Source organism: Lygodium microphyllum, chromosome 6 (genome assembly GCF_053477565.2).
Source record: "Lygodium microphyllum isolate KBCC chromosome 6, Lygodium_microphyllum_v1.1.10, whole genome shotgun sequence".
In the NCBI taxonomy this organism is placed as follows: Eukaryota; Viridiplantae; Streptophyta; class Polypodiopsida; order Schizaeales; family Lygodiaceae; genus Lygodium; species Lygodium microphyllum.
Genome location: NC_141140.1, coordinates 126,299,015 through 126,317,140, shown reverse-complemented (window position 1 = coordinate 126,317,140; position 18,126 = coordinate 126,299,015). Strand labels below are relative to the sequence as shown.

Here is an 18,126-nt window from a genome sequence, read left to right as displayed (position 1 = left end):
CATGATACACATGGCAATCATTTCATGGTAATGTGCTAAGGACCTCGAGGATACAGTGGATCTCAAAGACAAAAACTATGATAAGTTATGCCAATTGGTTTTTTGGTGGTTAGTTGGTGTTAATTTTGACCTTAGGATAGTTGTTTGGACAATACTTATGAGTGGTGATATTAGGGACTAGTATTAATTAATTAATTTATGCCAATCTAAGGATCAATAGAGCATAAAAAGAGGAAACGGTCAGAATGGTCCTTCGGCACGTCGAATCGTTGCCCCCGGCATGAAGCCGTCATGGCATGCGTTTCAAAACTGTGGAACGTTCCCTTTCTCGTTTTAGATAGGGAACTCCACATGGCATCCCACTTACCTTGGGTTGCTTCCACTCATCGTTTCGTGCCATTGTTGCTCTCGCCCACTCGTCAATCCTACACGCTCTTGCTTGCTTGGGCCTTGTTGACTGCACGCTTCCCCTCGCCTTCTCTCTATTGCATGTTCTACTTGCCTCCTCTCTGCTATAGCTTGCCTAGGGCCCCTATTGCTCCAGTGGCCAGCACCCCACCTGCTCAAGTCTCCAATCTCTCTTCTCTTCTTTCTTCTCCCTTCTTTTTTTTATCCCTTCTCTTCTTCCTTCTTCCTTCTCTTCCTTCTCCCTTCTCTTTCTTCTCCTCTTCTCTTTCTTCTTCTCCAAGTTTCAAGTTCTCCATTCTTATCCTCTTCTTTTCTTCCTTCTCCTTTCTCTCCTTTTTCCTTCTCTCTTCTAAGTGCCAAGTTCTCAACTTCTCCTTAGGGCTTGAACCCTCACTCTTGATTCTTGTGTCCTCTCCCTTTTCTCGAAACTCGATTTCTCATTTCTCGAGGCATTTTTACTTCAATTTTCAACCTAAAATGGAATTATCTTCTTGCCTTGCTCGTTGGGTTGGTGGTCGAGGAAGAAGGTCTAATGATTGGTCATAGTGGAAAAAACGACCATGGGCTTGCAAGCTTTGCCCATACAAGCGAATCAGTGGAGCAAACAAGGTAATCCATTGAACTGAGCATTTTCCATTGAATCGAGCATTTCTATTTTGAATTTTGATTGATTTTAATTTTTCAAAGCTACTCAAATATTAAAATATGGAATACTAATTGCCGCTTGTTTCGTTTTATGCATAATCATGTCCGAGCTCATCTCCTACATGAGCGAATTTCAAAGGTCCAGTTTTGTCCTAATGTGACCTTGGAGAAGTAAAGGGAGCTTTGAGACGGTGTAGCATATCAACAAGCTTATCTTGCATCTAGACCACAAAGTGTTGCAATTAATCCTGCAACTTTTGTGACACCATTCCCATTAGATGTGGCTAGAGTAGGGCCAGTATTAAGAAGTGCTACCTCCACACCTATTGCAGACATTGCATCGGTCACGGCATCAACGCCACATGTTGCATGTAGACAGAGCATACTTGATGCTAGTTGGGATCCCAAGAAGAATGAAGGGGCAGATACATCAATGATATGCTTTTTTAAAATCATGACCACATTTAATTTTGTGCAGCCAGGTCAGAGTAGATGCTATGCAACCTTGCATTGGCAAGGTATATCAAGCTATGGATAGGTTGAATGAAAAGCTGTAAGAGTTAGCACGAAATGATGAGGCATATGAGGAGATACGCCATTTAGTTGTGATGAGGTGAAACTCCTATAGCTCACCCATGCATGCAGCTGCATTTGTTGTGAATGTTGAGTTTCAAGGCAAGGGTCAAGAGAATGATACTGAGGTTATGGATGCATGGAGACTTATATTGTCTCGTCTAGTGTTTGATCATGGCACTAGATGAAAGATCAAAGACCAGCTTTCATGTTATAGGACCTTTCGGGGTTCTTTTGGTTGTGGGGATGCATAGGAGGATTGCTGCAAGATTGGGGCAGCTTTGTGGTGGGAGGACTATGGTTCGGATGGTCTTGAGTTGCAGCAATTAGCCATCTGTATTTTGAGTTAGACAGTTAGCTCCTCTTGTTTGGAGCTATTGTGGAGTATATACACTCACATTGCTTCAAAGAAGAGAAATCGTCTTGGTGAGGAGAGAGCAAATGATCTAGTATTCGTTAGTGCTAATTTAAGGATGCTATGTAACAGTATGACAACAAAGGCCAATCCATTCACAGAGTGGGAGATGAAACAAGAAGAGGAGACACATGCTGATGTTGAGGGAGATGTAGCAATTCATGGTACACATGATGATGAGGTTGGCACTTCAGGAGTAGCTAAAGTAGCCTCAGATCATGATGATGATCTTTGATTTAGTTTACTTATCATGAGTCTCATAATACATGACACATGTACATTGTATTGTATATGATATTATAATCATTGATGACAGTGTGACACTTGGGTTGTTGTGCCATGCCGACATTATATTTGTATTTATAGTATTGTAGTTGCCCTTTGAGCTATTTTGGCATGCCACATTTTGCTTCAGTCTAGAGATTAGACGTTATATTTGTAGTTTTTTTTGGAGCAATGAGCATGTTCTTTCAAAGATTAGACTTTATATTTGTAATTTTTTAAGTTTTTTGGCAATGGGACAGTGGGCATGTTCTTTCAGCTTAGACTTTAAAGAGTAGTTCATTGTTCATTGTTCTATCATTTATGGCATATGTATTATGCATTTTATAATTGATATAGCTTACCTCTTGAGCCTTGTAAGTTATAATTTTATTTCTAATGAGTAGTTTTAGAATAATGTATGATATCTTTAAACTTAAAACTTAAAATGATTTGTCCTTGTGGATTATATACTTGGGTTTTAATACTCCAGAGTCCACATGGATTATGAGTGAAATATTAAAATTTTTTCATGAATTTTAAAATTTTAAATGTCGTTTCTGTTCCCACGTCCCTGTTCCTTAGGTTTGGCGTCTCCGTCACACTTCCCATCTCGGTTCCCTGTTCCCGTTTCTGTTCCCCATTTCATGTTTCTATGCAATAGAGGTTGGGAACCACTCCAGGTTGCAAATGGCCTAGCCAATTTAATAATGGATGGGTATATTAGATTTTGGGTAGGGTTAGAAGGACTAAAATTATTTTTTAGAATTATTTAACTCTAAAAATCAATTTAATGATTGGATAATGCCGAAAAATGAGTATGGAAGGTTGTCACTTAGCAAACGTGCCCATGCAAATTAAGAAACGTTTTTGGGTGTTAGGTCTTAGCCATTCAGTCAGTTTTGAACTGGTGAGAGAGAGAGAAGGATGTTGGTCATTCTACTTGCGTGGAATCAACATTGGATGCAAGTGATAGCCAGTTGGGACCTTCTAGGGGAAGATCATAGCAAGGAGACACCTTCTAAGGGTTGGCGACAGCATTGTTGATTAGTAGTGGGATGAGTTTGATTATCCAAAGTTCATGTCGTTTTTGCGCAATGTCATGATTGATACTTGGTGGAAAGAAGTTGAGGCTATGGTGAGAACTCTCAATCCTATCTACACAATGCTACACATCAATAATATGGACGGTAGCACCATGGGTCTTCTTAATGAGTCTATGGATAAGATAGAAGAGGCTTTCAAAAAGAATGACTTTTTGCCCTTGGACAAGTATTCAACTTTTTATTTTGCAAATTGATAGTATATATGTGAAATTTAAATAACCATTTTTAAATTGACATTGTTGTCGAAGTAAATACATAAAAGGAAATGTGTAATGGAAGACTTGAAAAAGTACGGCTAAGTCTAAAGGAAGCTAGTCTAGGGTTCTTATGGATGAACGTAGGATGCCTAAGAAACTAGCCTAGAGGATGGTAATGAACGAACCAGTTAGTGATGCCATGAGACACTGATGGTTGAGGGGAGATCCAAGATCCATTGCATCAATGGTTAAACATTGATGAGCATGGATACTAGGGGGTGGAGAAATTGCATTGATAAGATTCCTCTCTCAACCTCCTTGGAGTGACACTATTATTGGCAAAAGGGGTCGATATTGGTTTGAGAAATGGGGATTGGATTTAACTTTGGTGTGGATGAAATATCCTTAGTTGTGGATGGTGCGAATTTTGGTGTGGGTTGAATGATACCCTTGGCCTTTGAGCGACAATTGTTATCTACATGGCTGGTTTTTTGGCAATATATATAAAACATATTCTTTTAGGCAAGTAATGCTAGGAGGGTCTTTGTGATGTACTTTACCACTTCCTTATTCCTTCAAAGAAGCGGATTGAGCGTCGGCATTGGAACATTGTATGTGTTTAGGATCAATTGGGGAAGGTGATATTGGGTCGAAGTGGCTGGATGATTTCTATCCACTCCTTGAGTCCTTTATAGGAGGGGCCTCATTAGCACAAGAAAGGGGTTCATGCATTTAGGCAATCGAGGAGAGTGGTATAATGTGCTGGAGGGGGATTTCCTAGACAACAAGACCATAGGAAAGAGTCACTCACTTGCAGATATGGGAAAGGTTCATAGTGCATGGATGACATTCTTGGCAACAAAGTGCTAGGGTGCAAAGTGGTACACCCTTGAGTGTCTAATGATGGGCTAAAACCTAAATTTGCATCAAAGACAACGTGAGCTAAAACCAGATAACCTGTGGTAGGTCTAAAGGGTTTAAATTGAATGTGTGTGAATTTAAATGTGTAAGCGAAAGTGGGAGGGAAAGGTGGGAAATGTGAAGGTGAATGAAAAGCACCAAACTCATACTCAAGTGTGAAACAAAGGATGAAGGATTACCTTGCCAAACAACATAGAGGTTTCTTCCAATTCATAGTGGTAGTGAATTGGGTTTCTCAGGTATCTTATAGTCAGTTTGTGCACAATTGAAGGAGTATGACCATAAACAGATTTACACAAAAATGGATTGTATAAACTTGCCATTGGGCTTGATTGTGAAGAATTTGAACTTTTAGATATTTCTCGAGTGGATTGTCTTTTCTCTCTTGAGAGGAGATCAGTCTTAGCAGTGGAGGACCCCAACTTAAATGCACTTTGTAAATAAATATGAGATGAAGAAGAGTTGGGTCTTTGCGAATGATTCCTAGAGGAAAGGTTAGTGGATGGAGCGCTACTCTTTGAATCGAGACCATAATGCCTCAACAAAGCCTCTATTGTAGGGGTAGCATGTGACAACATCAAAGAATTTGAAGATAGAGTGGTTTGAGCCATCATGAATTGGCATGTAACGTATAATGTAATCAAGAACGAATCAAGCAATCCATGTGACGTCTAGTGTAATCAAGAATGAATCAAGCAATCCATGATAGCCTCATGTAAATATTTAGAAGTGCACCAACTCTAATACCATGTGAAGTGATGCTAGGGTTTGGATTATGAGAATAGAGTTTGAACATGCTCTAGGACCGCGCATTGTTTAATGAAACTTTGGATAATATACATGTTTTGGGGCTGTTTTAGAGAGCTAATTAGTTTGTAATGCATTTTTAAGCTCAACAGTTGGGTGGCAGCCAATAGACTAGGGCGATAGCTCTAGTTGATGTGGGCAGCTCCAAACAGCCATAGGTGGTAGCAATCAGCCACTCTAGTGGGCAAGTCCACTAGGCATTTGAGAGGAGTAATGAATTGTAGTAGATGAAGAGGGAGATTGACTTAGAGTGATGAACAAAGAGGGATTGTGATGAATGCCTAGGTATTTCCTATTCATGGGGGATTTGGAGCATTTGTCACTAACATTGCAGTGAATGCGAATAATGTAAAGAAAGGATTCCAAAATTAGGAATTAATGCGCTATAACTAAATGTTAATGCATCTAATGATTTTTATTGATCAACACCCATCTAAGCCCAAAAAGATGCCTTAAAAGGAGTGACAGAGGCATGCTCCTCCTTGTAAACCTATCATTTCTTGACATGACTTTGGTTGATCAACACAACCATTAAGGTACCCTAAGAGCAGTGAGAGAGACATGCTCATCTTTTGTACAACTTTTAAATGTGTTGTAAATACAAACATAATGGTATCCCCACGTAAGGACAATTATGTGGCATGGGTAGTTGATGAGAAGGGTAACACCTTGAATCAAAGAAAAGAAAAAACTCTAGCTAAGAGAAAACTTGTAAGAAAGAATATTAGGCAAGGTGATAGCTGAGGATGCTTGGAACTTGACCTTAGGAGAGAAGCCAGCCTCTATGTCTCCATGTTGGCAAGCCTTAAGAATATGAAGTCTTGCTTGATCTTGGGTCTTTAGAGAGAGGACACTATTCCTGTCTTGAATCTCCATGTAAGACAAGGAACAAAGGTGCTGCCACTAAGACATGGCTGATTCATCCAAGGTTTCAGACTGGATAGAACCATTAGATTGTGGGTAATCAATAGGTGAGAGGGTAGTTTGAGGATGACCACCCCATTTCGGGATAGATGAAGCATAAAAAGGTTTTCTGCCAAGGTGGATGAAGGGCATATGATGAGTAGTCATTTGATTTGAACCTAGAGGAAGAAAATCCGCTTTGAAACCCCCTTTGAAGGAGAAAGGGAATCCAAAAACTCATGAATCATGGTTTGCAATGTGTTTGATAGCGAAGGAATGACCATTGATAGAAGGTATTTGAAGTGAATGGTAAGATGCTGTAAAATAATCTCGTACGTCCTTTTATACTCAAGCCAATGTGGCACTAACTATTATTCAAATATCCAAAATGTGGAGATAATCTTGGTGGTTCTCAATTGTCATATCTTCTTCTTTTGTTTGTGCCAAGTTGCGAGGAGCAGCAAGCGAGTCTAGTTGTGTGTTGGAGTGCATGTGAAATCAGGGCAAGCAAGAAAAATTCTGGGTGGATCGACGGGAAGACTATTCGGGCAGATGGAGATGGAGTGAAGAGTTGTTCTGAATAGGATAGTCAGGCAACTTCATGGAACCGAAGAGCTGGATAGAGCTTCGTCTTTGGAGCAGATGATTGTACAAATCTCTATTTTATTGCTGCAATAAAGATTTGAATATCTCTTCTCCCTTTCTTGAGTTCTCTTTCCTTTTGTTGAGTTGTGCATTAGGACTATGAGTTTAAACATTACCTTTGACAATCCAAGTCGACTAGTCTTTAACAATGCAAAAGGAAGTATGCTTTCACAATGCAAGAGTTATCACCTTGGAGGGATGCTTGTTGCACATGTTTGGATCCAAGTTGACTAGTCTTTGACAATGCAAAAAGGAGCATGCTTCCGCAATGCAAGAGTTATCACCTTGGAGGGATGCTTCCTTTTGTTTGTTTTGACTCTATCCAAGGGCTTTGTTTCATATAGACGCAATGCCAACGCATGGAGGGTGCAAGGAGAAATGCAAGATGTCATGTGAAAAAGGTTGACATTTAACATGTTGTGGCGACATTTAAAACGTCTGTCAGAGTGTAGGGAATGCGGAAGTGTATGGACAAGACTGAAAGATGAATAGGAGAGAGAGAGAGAGAGAGAGAGAGAGAGAGAGTGCAGAAATCTGTAGTTAATGAATGCTGAAATGAAGAGGGCAGATGTACAAGGGATGTAGGGGTATCTCCTCTAGCTAGATCTCTCCCACCAATACTGCAAAGATGAACTGAAGAGGGCATGCTATAAATGGACCGATAAATAAGGGAGAAATATGGCAGGTCGGCCAAGGGATGTAGGGGTATCTCCTCTAGCTAGATCTCTCCCACCAATACTGCAAAGATGAACTGAAGAGGGCATGCTATAAATGGACCGATAAATAAGGGAGAAATATGGCAGGTCGGCCAGCCAAATTTGGCCGATTGCAGCCAGATTTGGCTGACCTACCAAATTTGGTCCAAAACCACTAGAAATGGCCAACCAATCAATTGCACTAATTGCCATAAATACGACTTGCTTGTGTGGCATTGTCCTACCCATGAAACTGTCAGAGTGCAGCGATGCGAAAGCGTGGGACCAAGACTAAGAGAGAGAGAACGCAAAGAGAAGAGAGAGAAAGAGACAGTGGAAGATGAAGATATGCTGTATACAAAGATATGTAGATATGTACACGGGCGCAGTGCGTGGGACTGCGTGTCTCCACCTCAATGGTGCAACCTGCTATTCACCTCGAAGTTCGCTGTAGTCTGCACGATCTCGAACCTGAAATCTGCAGACAGAGATGAAATCTGCACGAGCCTCCAGCTTGTAATCTGCGAACAGAAGTGGTAGAAGACTGCTGGATATCAGCTATAAATAGCCAGAAACTGGGCACCAAGAATAGGCAGGTCGGCTGCATTAAATGCAGCCGACTGGTGCAGTACCAGGTCGGACTGCCACATGGCAGTCCGTTTGGCTACCAGGTCAGGATCTGATCGCTAACACCCCCTCTCAGAGCCTGGGTGAGGAAGAAGCCTGAGGGATCTAGCATGTCGCCGAAGTAGAGCCTGGGGAAGTGCCTTCGTAAACAAATCTGCAAAATTGTCCTCTGTCTTGCAGTACTCCACAGCTATGGTCTTATCCAGAAGCTTCTCTCTGATAAAGTGGTACCGGATCTCTATGTGTTTCGTCCGGGCATGGAAAACAGGATTCTGTGCCAAGGCAATGCAACTCTCATTGTCGCACCGCAGCAAAGTAGGACGAGTCTGGGGGCAGCCAAGCTCCTCCAACAATCTCTGAAGCCACACAACCTCACATGTGGTGGAAGACTCGGCCCGATACTCCGCCTCAGTAGATGAAAGGGCTATCGTGGGTTGCTTCTTGCTACTCCATGAGATAACATCTGCACCCAAGGTAAAACAGTAACCTGTTGTAGACCGCCTGTGGTCCACATCACCAGCCCAATCCGAGTCGCTCCAACCTGCAAGTACAAGATCTGAATCACCTGTGCCTGCTGGATAATGAACCCCTAAATCAGATGTCCCCCTCAAATATCGAAGTATCCGCTGGGCAGCCTGCCAATGCACCGTCTGAGGTTCACTCATGAACCCTGCCAAGAGCCCAACAGCAAAACAAAGATCAACACGAGTGTTGAGGAGCCAAATCTATGATCCAATCAACTGACGATAGTGGGAAGCATTCACCATGGGAGAAGCTGAATGTGATGTGGCCTTCCAGTTCGGATCCATAGGAGTAGAAATGGTCTGACAATCCTCCATCGCAAAAGAAACCAAGAGCTCCTGTATATATCTCTGCTGAGAGATGAAAATCCCTCTCTGAGACTGATAAATCTCATGGCCCAAGAAGAAATGGAGTACATCCAAGTCCGTCATCTCGAACTTCTGATGTAAAGTTGCCTTCGTCTCTTTGACCTTCTGTGCATGATCACCTGTGACAATTAAATCATCAACATGTAACACAAAAAGCACACAACCAGGCTCGGAAGTGTGTATATAAAGCTACGGATCGGCCTTGGAACATTGATATCCCAACTGTGACTGAAGGAACGAATCAATCTTCTCGTTCCATGCACGCGGAGCCTGCTTGAGGCCATACAAGGTCTTCTTCAACCTGTAGACTTTCCCATTTGAAGATCCAAAGCCAGGAGGCTGCTCGACATAGATCTCCTTCAAATCACCATTGAGGAAGGCCACCTTCACATCCAACTGGTAGATAGGCCATCTCCTATGGCCAACCAAGGCAAGAACAACTCGAATAGTCGCCATACAAGTAGTGGGGGCAAAAGTGTCACGACAATCAATCCCTGGGCGCTGTGCAAAACCTTTAGCAACAAGGCGAGCCTTGTGCTTGTCCAAAGAACCATCGCTAAGGTACTTGGTCTTGAAGACCCATTTGACGCCAATCACCTTCTTATTCGGGGGGCAAGGCACGAGATACCAAGTGCCATTCCTCTCAATAGCCTCCAACTCAGCTTTCATAGCTTTCTTCCATGGTGCGGACTGTAAAGCTTCCTTCACGGAGGTGGGCTCTCGATCCTGCATAACATGGGTCATCAAACAATAGTTAGAGCAAACAAGCTACGTAGAATGTGCGTGGTGCCTCCGTGACCGCCACAGACCATCCTGCGGTCCCCACTCCTCAGGGACCCCCTTGATCCCTGAATCACGGAGTGTCACAGGCCCAATGAGGAGGAGACCGGATCTCTCCTTGTCTCTCTCCATCAGCTGAAGACTCTGGGATATCCATTGGTGGTAACTCCTCGGGGGTGACCGGTGAAACAGTAGACTTTGTATCGGAAACAAAATCGGAATCAAAAGGCGCGGGCTCCAAAGGAACTATATCGGGAGTTCAACTCTCCCCTGGATCTCCAAGAACGGGATGCTTCTCATCCACTGCTATGGCTGGAACCTCCACGAACCACACATCTCGACTGGTGTACACATCCCGCTTGACGGGATCATACAAATGATAGCCTTGGGATTGAGAGCTGTAGCCATCAAACACCTGTCTTGGGGAAGCTGCTTCAAATTTATCATGATGAGCCTTGGGAATGTGAACTTAGGCATCACACCCAAAAACCCTAAAATAAGAAACATCGGGTTCAGTCCCAAAGTAAGCCTCAAAAGGTGTCATTCGATCAACGGCCGAAGTGGGGGATCGGTTAAGGATGTGGACTGCAGTAGCCACAGCCTCGGCCCACAGAAATTGAGATGTCTATCGGTGCTCCATCATGGTGTGCGCCATCTCGATCACACTTCGGTTCTTCCGTTTAAGAATGCCATTTTCTTGAGGAGTGTTAGTATTAGCAAACTCTTGGTGAATACCTTTATCTACACAAAAACTAGCAAACTCATTAGAAACAAATTCACTACCCTTGTCGGATCGCAAGGTCTTCAATCTCCGGCCCGATCGGTTCTCCTCAAAGAGAAGCCAATCCTTGAAGTGGGAGAAGGCCTCCGACTTCAACGCCAAGAAATAGGCCCAAATCATCCTGCTGTAGTCATCTACGATCAACATGAAGTAGGAGCTTCCTCTCAAGGACTCGGTTCCTCATAGGGCCACAAAGATCCGTAGATACAAGCTCCATCGATGAAGTAGCCCGTCGCGAAGCTTTGTTGGGAATCGCATCCCTATGTTGTTTCCCACGAATGCAAGAGACACATGGCTGCTGGCTCACCACTATGTCCGGAAACCGTCGAACAAGCTGTCCACGTGACGCCCTCCGAAGATAATCATAGTTGAGGTGACCAAACCGAGCATGCCATAGCGCTGACTGTGTCTGAGAGGTAAGAAGAAGAGTAGGGAGAGCGGTAGAAGACGTCAATTTTGTAGATGCCGTTCTCCTCATATCCTGATGAGAGAACCTTCCTCGACCTACGATCAAGGACTCGCATTGAATCACTGTCAAACTCCACCAAAAGTCCAAGGGAACAAATCTTATGAATCGAAAGTAGATGATACCCTAAATTTGGCACATGCAAGACCTCTGAGGTATGGTTACCACCACGTCCATCCGGAATAAGCTGCATCTCACCCGTCCTGCAATAGACACCGAAGAGCTATCTCCAATGAGAATCTGTCCACGTGAAGGTCGCAGCTGGGCAATACCAACTGATGGAGTCATGTGCCGGGAGGCACCACTGTCAATGATCCACTCTCGAGCGTGGAGAGCTGTCATCGCAGCATCAGAAGCATTCGGTGTAGAGTCCTTAATGACAGCTAGATGAAGAAATGCAACTGATGAGGGTGCAGCCACTGCTCCAGAATCCTTCGTGTCCTTGTTGGTGTCCATTTTGTCTTTGTCAGGGCAATCCTTCTTCCAATGGCCAGTCTTTCCACAAATATGGCATGTGGATTCTTTGTTCTTGTCCTTCTTTGACTTGTTGTCCTCCTCCTTCTTCTTCTTTTGGTCCTTCCCCTTCTTCTGAGAGGCTTGACCTGTCAAGGCTTCCGACTTGGAAGCATGCTGTCCCTTCAGTTGTTCCTCTTGGTTCAAGACCATAGGAACCAGCTCTTTCCACCGAAGAGTAGACTCATGCCCCGAAGCAATAAGGGCGGAGTAGAAAGCACCGAATTGTGGCGGCAACTGGGATAAAAGTGTGATCGCGATGTCTTCGGAGGAAATCGGTTTCCCCGCATTCTAAACCTGCATCTGAAGCTGTCTAAGCTTGTTGATGTGCTCCCGCAACGAAGAAGACTTGTTCACGGACAAGGTCGGCATCTGCACCTCCAAAGAAACCCGCTTCATAAGGGTCATCCGGTTTTACATCTGATCAAGCTCCAGCCATATCTCGCGAGCCACCGTTAGGTGCTCGATGTGTGCTATCACGGCTGTAGTACAAGACAGAAAAAGAAAAGAACAAATCCGGGCGTTTAGTTTGTCCCAGTGAGACTGTGCCTTGGCCGACTCCGCACGAGCATCGAAAGAGAGTTTGAACTCATCTCTCACCGAGGGCCGGTTGATCTCCTCCTGTACAAGCTCTGCCAAATCATAGGACTCAAGGATGGCCAACATCATTACACGCCAGATGTGGTAATTGTCGCCATCGAGCTTTTGATCTGCGGGAAGAGCCGGTAAGACAGTCACCTTCCGGTCCATAATCGTCTGGAACTCCAAGTCAATCTCTGTAGACAACTTCACTTGTAATGCCTTCAAAAATGCAAAAGCAGCCCCCTCTGATTGTGAAAACACAGCCTGCTAGGGCTCTTTCTTCCGCTCCCCGAACCTTCTTCGCCCGCCGGAGGCGATGAAAAAGCAAAACACGCACTCGAAGACTGAAAACTCAGCCTTCCTCCTCTTCAAACAGCAGCAAACAACAGCAAATCCACCAACCGGACTCCTTTCCTGTGCGCCCACGCTCGCTTCAGCCTTGTTCTGAGGCGCAGCCCTCCCGCTCGCCCTCAAACGCTAGAAATGCAGCCTTGTGTCGCGATGGAATCTCCTCATCAGGTTGGTTCTTCACTCAGTCAGCCCTTATTCATTGCTCTGATACCATGTCAGAGTGCAGCGATGCGGAAGCGTGGGACCAAGATTGAGAGAGAGAGAACGCAGAGAAAAGAGAGAAAGAGACAGTGGAAGATGAAGATCTGCTGTTTAAAGTGTGCTGTATACAAAGATATGCAGATATGTACACGGGCGCTGTGCGTGGGACTCTGTGCTCCACCTCGACGGTGCAACCTGCTGTTCACCTCGAAGTCCGTTGCAGTCTGCACTATCTCCAACCTGAAATCTGCAGACAGAGATGAAATCTGCACGAGCCTCCATCCTGTAATCTGCGAACAGAAGTGGTAGAAGACTGCTGGATATCGGTTATAAATAGCCAAAAACTAGGTGCCAAAAATAGGCAGGTTGGCTGCATTAAATGCAGCCGACTGGTGCAGTACCAGGTCGGACTGCCACGTGGCAGTCCGATTGGTTAGTCTGACTGTACAAGCAATTGTTAGAAATTATACCCAAACTGATAGGAGTAATGTATAATGCCCTTTGAGAGTACCTTCGAGAGAATTGATTGCACCAATGGTAACTTGAGAAATGCTAGTCTAGGGGATGACAAATCTCTAACAACATCATGGGAAATTTTCAGTTGCCTAAGCACCCATTTGCAATAGTGCCCCTTTTCACTACCAAAATGTGCTCTCCTTCACCCCCAATGGTGAAAAAAGTAAGCACCAAGGGAATGAGACCTCCCTCTCTATTTTTCCAAAAGTAGGCGAAATAAGCACCCTCTATCACTCCATCCTGTTGATGCCGGAGGATAAAGGAGAAGCATTTGATGAAGAAGAGTGTAGTGCATGCCTAGTTGAGTATCTATGAAATGAATGATCTCCATGGTAGCACTAAAGAAGATTGTAACTTTGCCTTGGAAGGAAAAGCCTCCATGTTGAAGAATTTGATGCTCACCAAAGAGGAAAAATCGATATGGGAGTGTGGAACTATCCAAGTTTTTGCCCAAATCAAAATTGGTAGTCATAGTTGATAGCATACTTCTCATACTTTCATACTTGTACGGGTATGAAAGTATGAAGTATGATTCAGACTCTTGGGTTGAATCATACATCGCCCGAATGTTTTTCTTAAAAGACAAAAAATATATAAGAATGATAAATTGAACCTTAATATGAGCTGTAGACATTTCAATAAAACCTATACTTTGAAAAACAAGCTTAAAAGACAATTAAATTTGACAAGGGGACCGGGAATTTCCACAAAGATCGCAAAATGTCACGACTCATTGACTCATAAATTATAATCAGCCCACTAAGGTCACAAAATGTCATGACTCATAATGCATCATAGTACTTTACACTCTATAGAGGCAACCCAATAGACTAAAGAGACAAGGGTCAAGACTCTAGATTGTAGACTTGTTGTGGCATGTGCTACTTAAGTTGATTCATGAGTCATTTTCATCTCCAGCATTATCCCCCTCATCCTCCACCTCATCTTGTGGCACACTAGAGGTACCAACGCTCGATGCACCCACTATCATGAGAGCTGAATTCAAATCATCTTCATCTCTCATTTCTTGCAAAGCAAGCAGCCTTTCATCATCCTTTTCCTTATTTAGCATTTTCAAGGTCACTTCTATATTCTCAAATTCTCTTTCTTTCAACTTGCTTATGAGACACAAATTGATGTGTATAAAAACAAGCTTCTTTATATTCTTTGGCTTAAGCTTGCTTCTTTTCTTTGTATGAATGTGAGAAAAAGTGCTCCAATTTCTCTCACATGGTGAAGCACAAGTCCCTTGAGACAATATCCTAAGTGCCAAGTGCTGCAAATTTGGTGTCTCTGCCCCAAAAGTTTTCCATGATTTTACACCTTGATGCATCCTCTTTTCATCCTTTGCAATAGTACGTGCAAATGCACTTGACTTAGACTTATAGACTTATCGAGTTGATCATATAACTCCCCTTGAGCACTTACATCATAGTTTGAAACACATTCAACTACATCCATCCAACCCTTAATCACCTCCTTGTCATTGTTAGGATTCTTTGCTCTCCAAATAGGATAGAAAGCAAAAGCAGTAGCATGCAATGGAGAGTGCATCATGTTCTATCCATTTACACAAAGTGCCTTGATTTGTAGCTTGGAAGCATCGAAAACCTCAAGACTTCCAATCTTTTCTATTATGCGATCAGTGAGCTTATACACTAACCCTGTGGTGGCACCCTCTCTATCAACAAGATGCAAAATCTTTAAAATCGGAGCACATAGCTTTACAATCATCTTGGCATTGGTCCGAAATGAAGAACCCAAGACAATGAATGAAACCTGCAAAGCCTCATCACTTTTGCTTACTTTCTTTCTACAATATTCATCTCTAACAACCATGTGGTGCAATCCATTAAAGACTCTCATCCAACATGTTTGCCAAAATGATACACATGTATGCAAACCGAGTTTGTGGTGGTTGAAGCAATTCTTTTGAGTTGAACTTTCTATACAAAGCAAGAACTGTATTTTTTCGTGTGACAAATGTCACCCCTTGCACAACTTGTTCCAAAATAGGCTTTACCCAAGAAAATTCTCCAATATTCTCAAATAGCAAATCAAGGCTATGGCATGTGCAACGGGTGTAAAAAATGGTTGGCCACTCTTGGTCAACCAAGTGACCAGCACAAACACAATTGGCTGCATTATCCATGCACACTTGGTCTGCATTTTGATGCCCCACTTCAAGAATGGCACTCTTAAGAATTTCAAAGATGTACTCTCTTGATTTATACTTAACCACTTGTATCAACTAATCGATAGAATGTGGAACCAAACATGCATGAAACCATTACATTGATAATGGGTCCACTACGTGCATCCATCATAAACAATCCCTTCAACCCCAATATGTGGGCATGAATATGAGCGGGGCCACCATTCCATGTGTGGGAACAATATTTGCACTTCATAGTATGCTGTCCATTCTTCAATTTTTGCAATTTAGTGACAAATTTCCACTCTTTTCCTTGCTTTCAAACCATGCTGGCTTGGAAAACTGAGATTAGGGGGAGAGAGGGTGGGGCTGAGTACTCAGCATTGAGCACATTGCAGTCTGCACATGCTGCCCTGTTTTCACATAGGCTGAGCACACTCTCGTGAAGTTGAATCTCTGCACACACTGATTATTGAAGTCTGCATCTTGCCGTGTTAAGAAATGATAGAGCAAACAGAGAGAGAGTAGGGTTTGCAAGGAGAAACAGTGTGTATGGCAAACATTGGGAAGAGAAGAGAAACTCAAATGAACAAGATCATGAAGGATTGAATAAATGAAGTGGATTTGATACAAGAGTGCCGTAGCATGAAGGCTGCCCAAGAGTAGGGAGATTGCCCAAGCAGCCTTTAAGTTTGCAAATTCAAGGATGACAAGGTATTGCTTGTAGTGGGGAGATTGCTGTCAAAGAGGAGCCTCTAAATTTGCAATGCAAGGATGAAAGTTGGTGATGTTTGGAGCAGGAAGACTGCCATTGAAGGGTGAGGAGCATGTGAGCTGCAAACACAGGCTTGAAGATTGATGTTGCTTGTTGGGGAGTGACACCGGAGGTGAACATATACGAAGTGGATGGAGCAATGGAAGCATAAACATGTGCTGTAATAAACTGCTACTGCTGAACTCAAGACAAAAGAGAAAGGAAAGAAGAAACATTGAAGAACACAATACAAATGAGAACTTAAATGTACGCTCAGGAAGCGGAATCCATATATCCACATGATACTGTTGCATACAACGGTGAGTCATTGGTGTTGGGCACCGACACTGGCTCCTCTCCCTAGCAGAAGGTCCACAAGTGTGATGATTATTGACTCATCGACTGAGGAGAAAGAGCTTGAATAAATAGGACAAAAATATGTCCTCAATATGATTAGGTCAGCCAACAATAAATGCTAAATATGATCAATATGAAGACCATAAAAAATGCCTAAAAGATCCTAAATTTTGCCATACAATACAATGGTACAGTGAGAATGAATCATAGACCATACAACCTAGAATCACGAAGTAGAACCATGGATACCCAAGCAAGTGGGTACGCAAGCCACCAGGAAGGTGCCTTGGAGAAAACTTGTTGTCGATGTTGATCGTGCTAGCACTTGAAAATAGAGAAGATTAGAGTATATCTTTGTGTTTGTTCCAATGCCTTTGCTGTGGTCGGAGGATCGGAGTCGGAGGCAGATGAGGACTTGTCGGAGGAGTTTGGATCCCACTTCGTCTTCTCCTTTTTCTCGTTGGAAGCTGCTAACTCTTTGAAGCCCTTTTGTAAATGACCTTTCTTCCCACAATGGTAACATTGGGTCTTCTTTTTCAAATCCCTCTCTGAAGCTGCAAAAGCTTCACTGGAACCTCTCGAAGATGACGAAAGCCATCCTTGTAACCGCAAAGAGGTCTCATGCTTGGGTAGCATTGAGGCCATATGTGTAAAATTGATAGGAGTGGATGATGTCTATGCCCTGAAAACACTCGCCACTCCGTCAAACATCTAAGGGAGTTTGGAGAGTATAAGTCCAATAAGGTGAGCCTTTGGAAGGGCAGATTGCATTTGTCGAAGTTGGTCTTGGATTTGGGTCACACAAAGTAGAAAAGATTGGACGGTATCTTTGGCCTCGAATGTAATTTGTTGGAGCTGTCCATAAAGAGTGATTGCCCTTATGAGGGCAGGTGTTGCATACAATAGCTGCAACTTCGTCCATACTTCAGAAGATGTTCGACAGGAGGTAACTATAGGGAGGACTTCTTTAGAAATACATTGAAGTAAGGGCGAATAGGCACAACCCATGTAAGCAAAAGGGTGAGGTGAATATGCCAAAACAATAGGCTGGAATAGACATGCAGGCAGTAGAGGGGCTGATGCAGGCTGTATGGATGCTGACGTCAGCAAGAACGCAGTAAAAATAGGTTGCTTGGTTGGAGTAGTAGTCACTTGATCAACAATGGTCAAAATAGTACTGAAATCAGCAAAGAAAACATAGGAGCATAGAACCTGAAATGGGATGCAACAATGGAAGTAGAAACATGTGCTGTAATAAACTGTTGAACTCAAGACAAAGGAGAAAGGAAAGAAGGAACAATCAAGGAGACAATACATATGAGAACTCAGATGTGTGCTTGGGAAATGAAATCCGTATATTCAACTCGAGACAATCTCATACAATGGTGAGTCACTAGCTATGGGAACCGACATTTGCTCCTCTCCCCAGTAGAAGATTCACATTTATTATGATGTGTGATTGATTGATTGAGAAGGAAGGGCCAAAATAAATAGAACAAAAATATGCTCTCAATATGATCAAGTCAGCCAGCAATAAATGCTAAATATGATCAATATGAAGACCATAAAAAATGCCT

The 18,126-nt window shown here is 43.1% G+C and overlaps 1 protein-coding gene and 1 pseudogene across 2 annotated transcripts in view; one reads left to right on the top strand and one right to left on the bottom strand.

Annotated features, from left to right (window-relative positions):
- Positions 1-18,126, top strand: part of LOC148035094 (protein AUXIN SIGNALING F-BOX 2-like) — a 48,809-nt gene that overhangs the window by 8,716 nt on the left and 21,967 nt on the right. The gene's annotated exons all lie outside the window — the stretch shown is intronic.
- On the bottom strand, positions 14,179-15,574 carry LOC148035095 (uncharacterized; annotated as a pseudogene).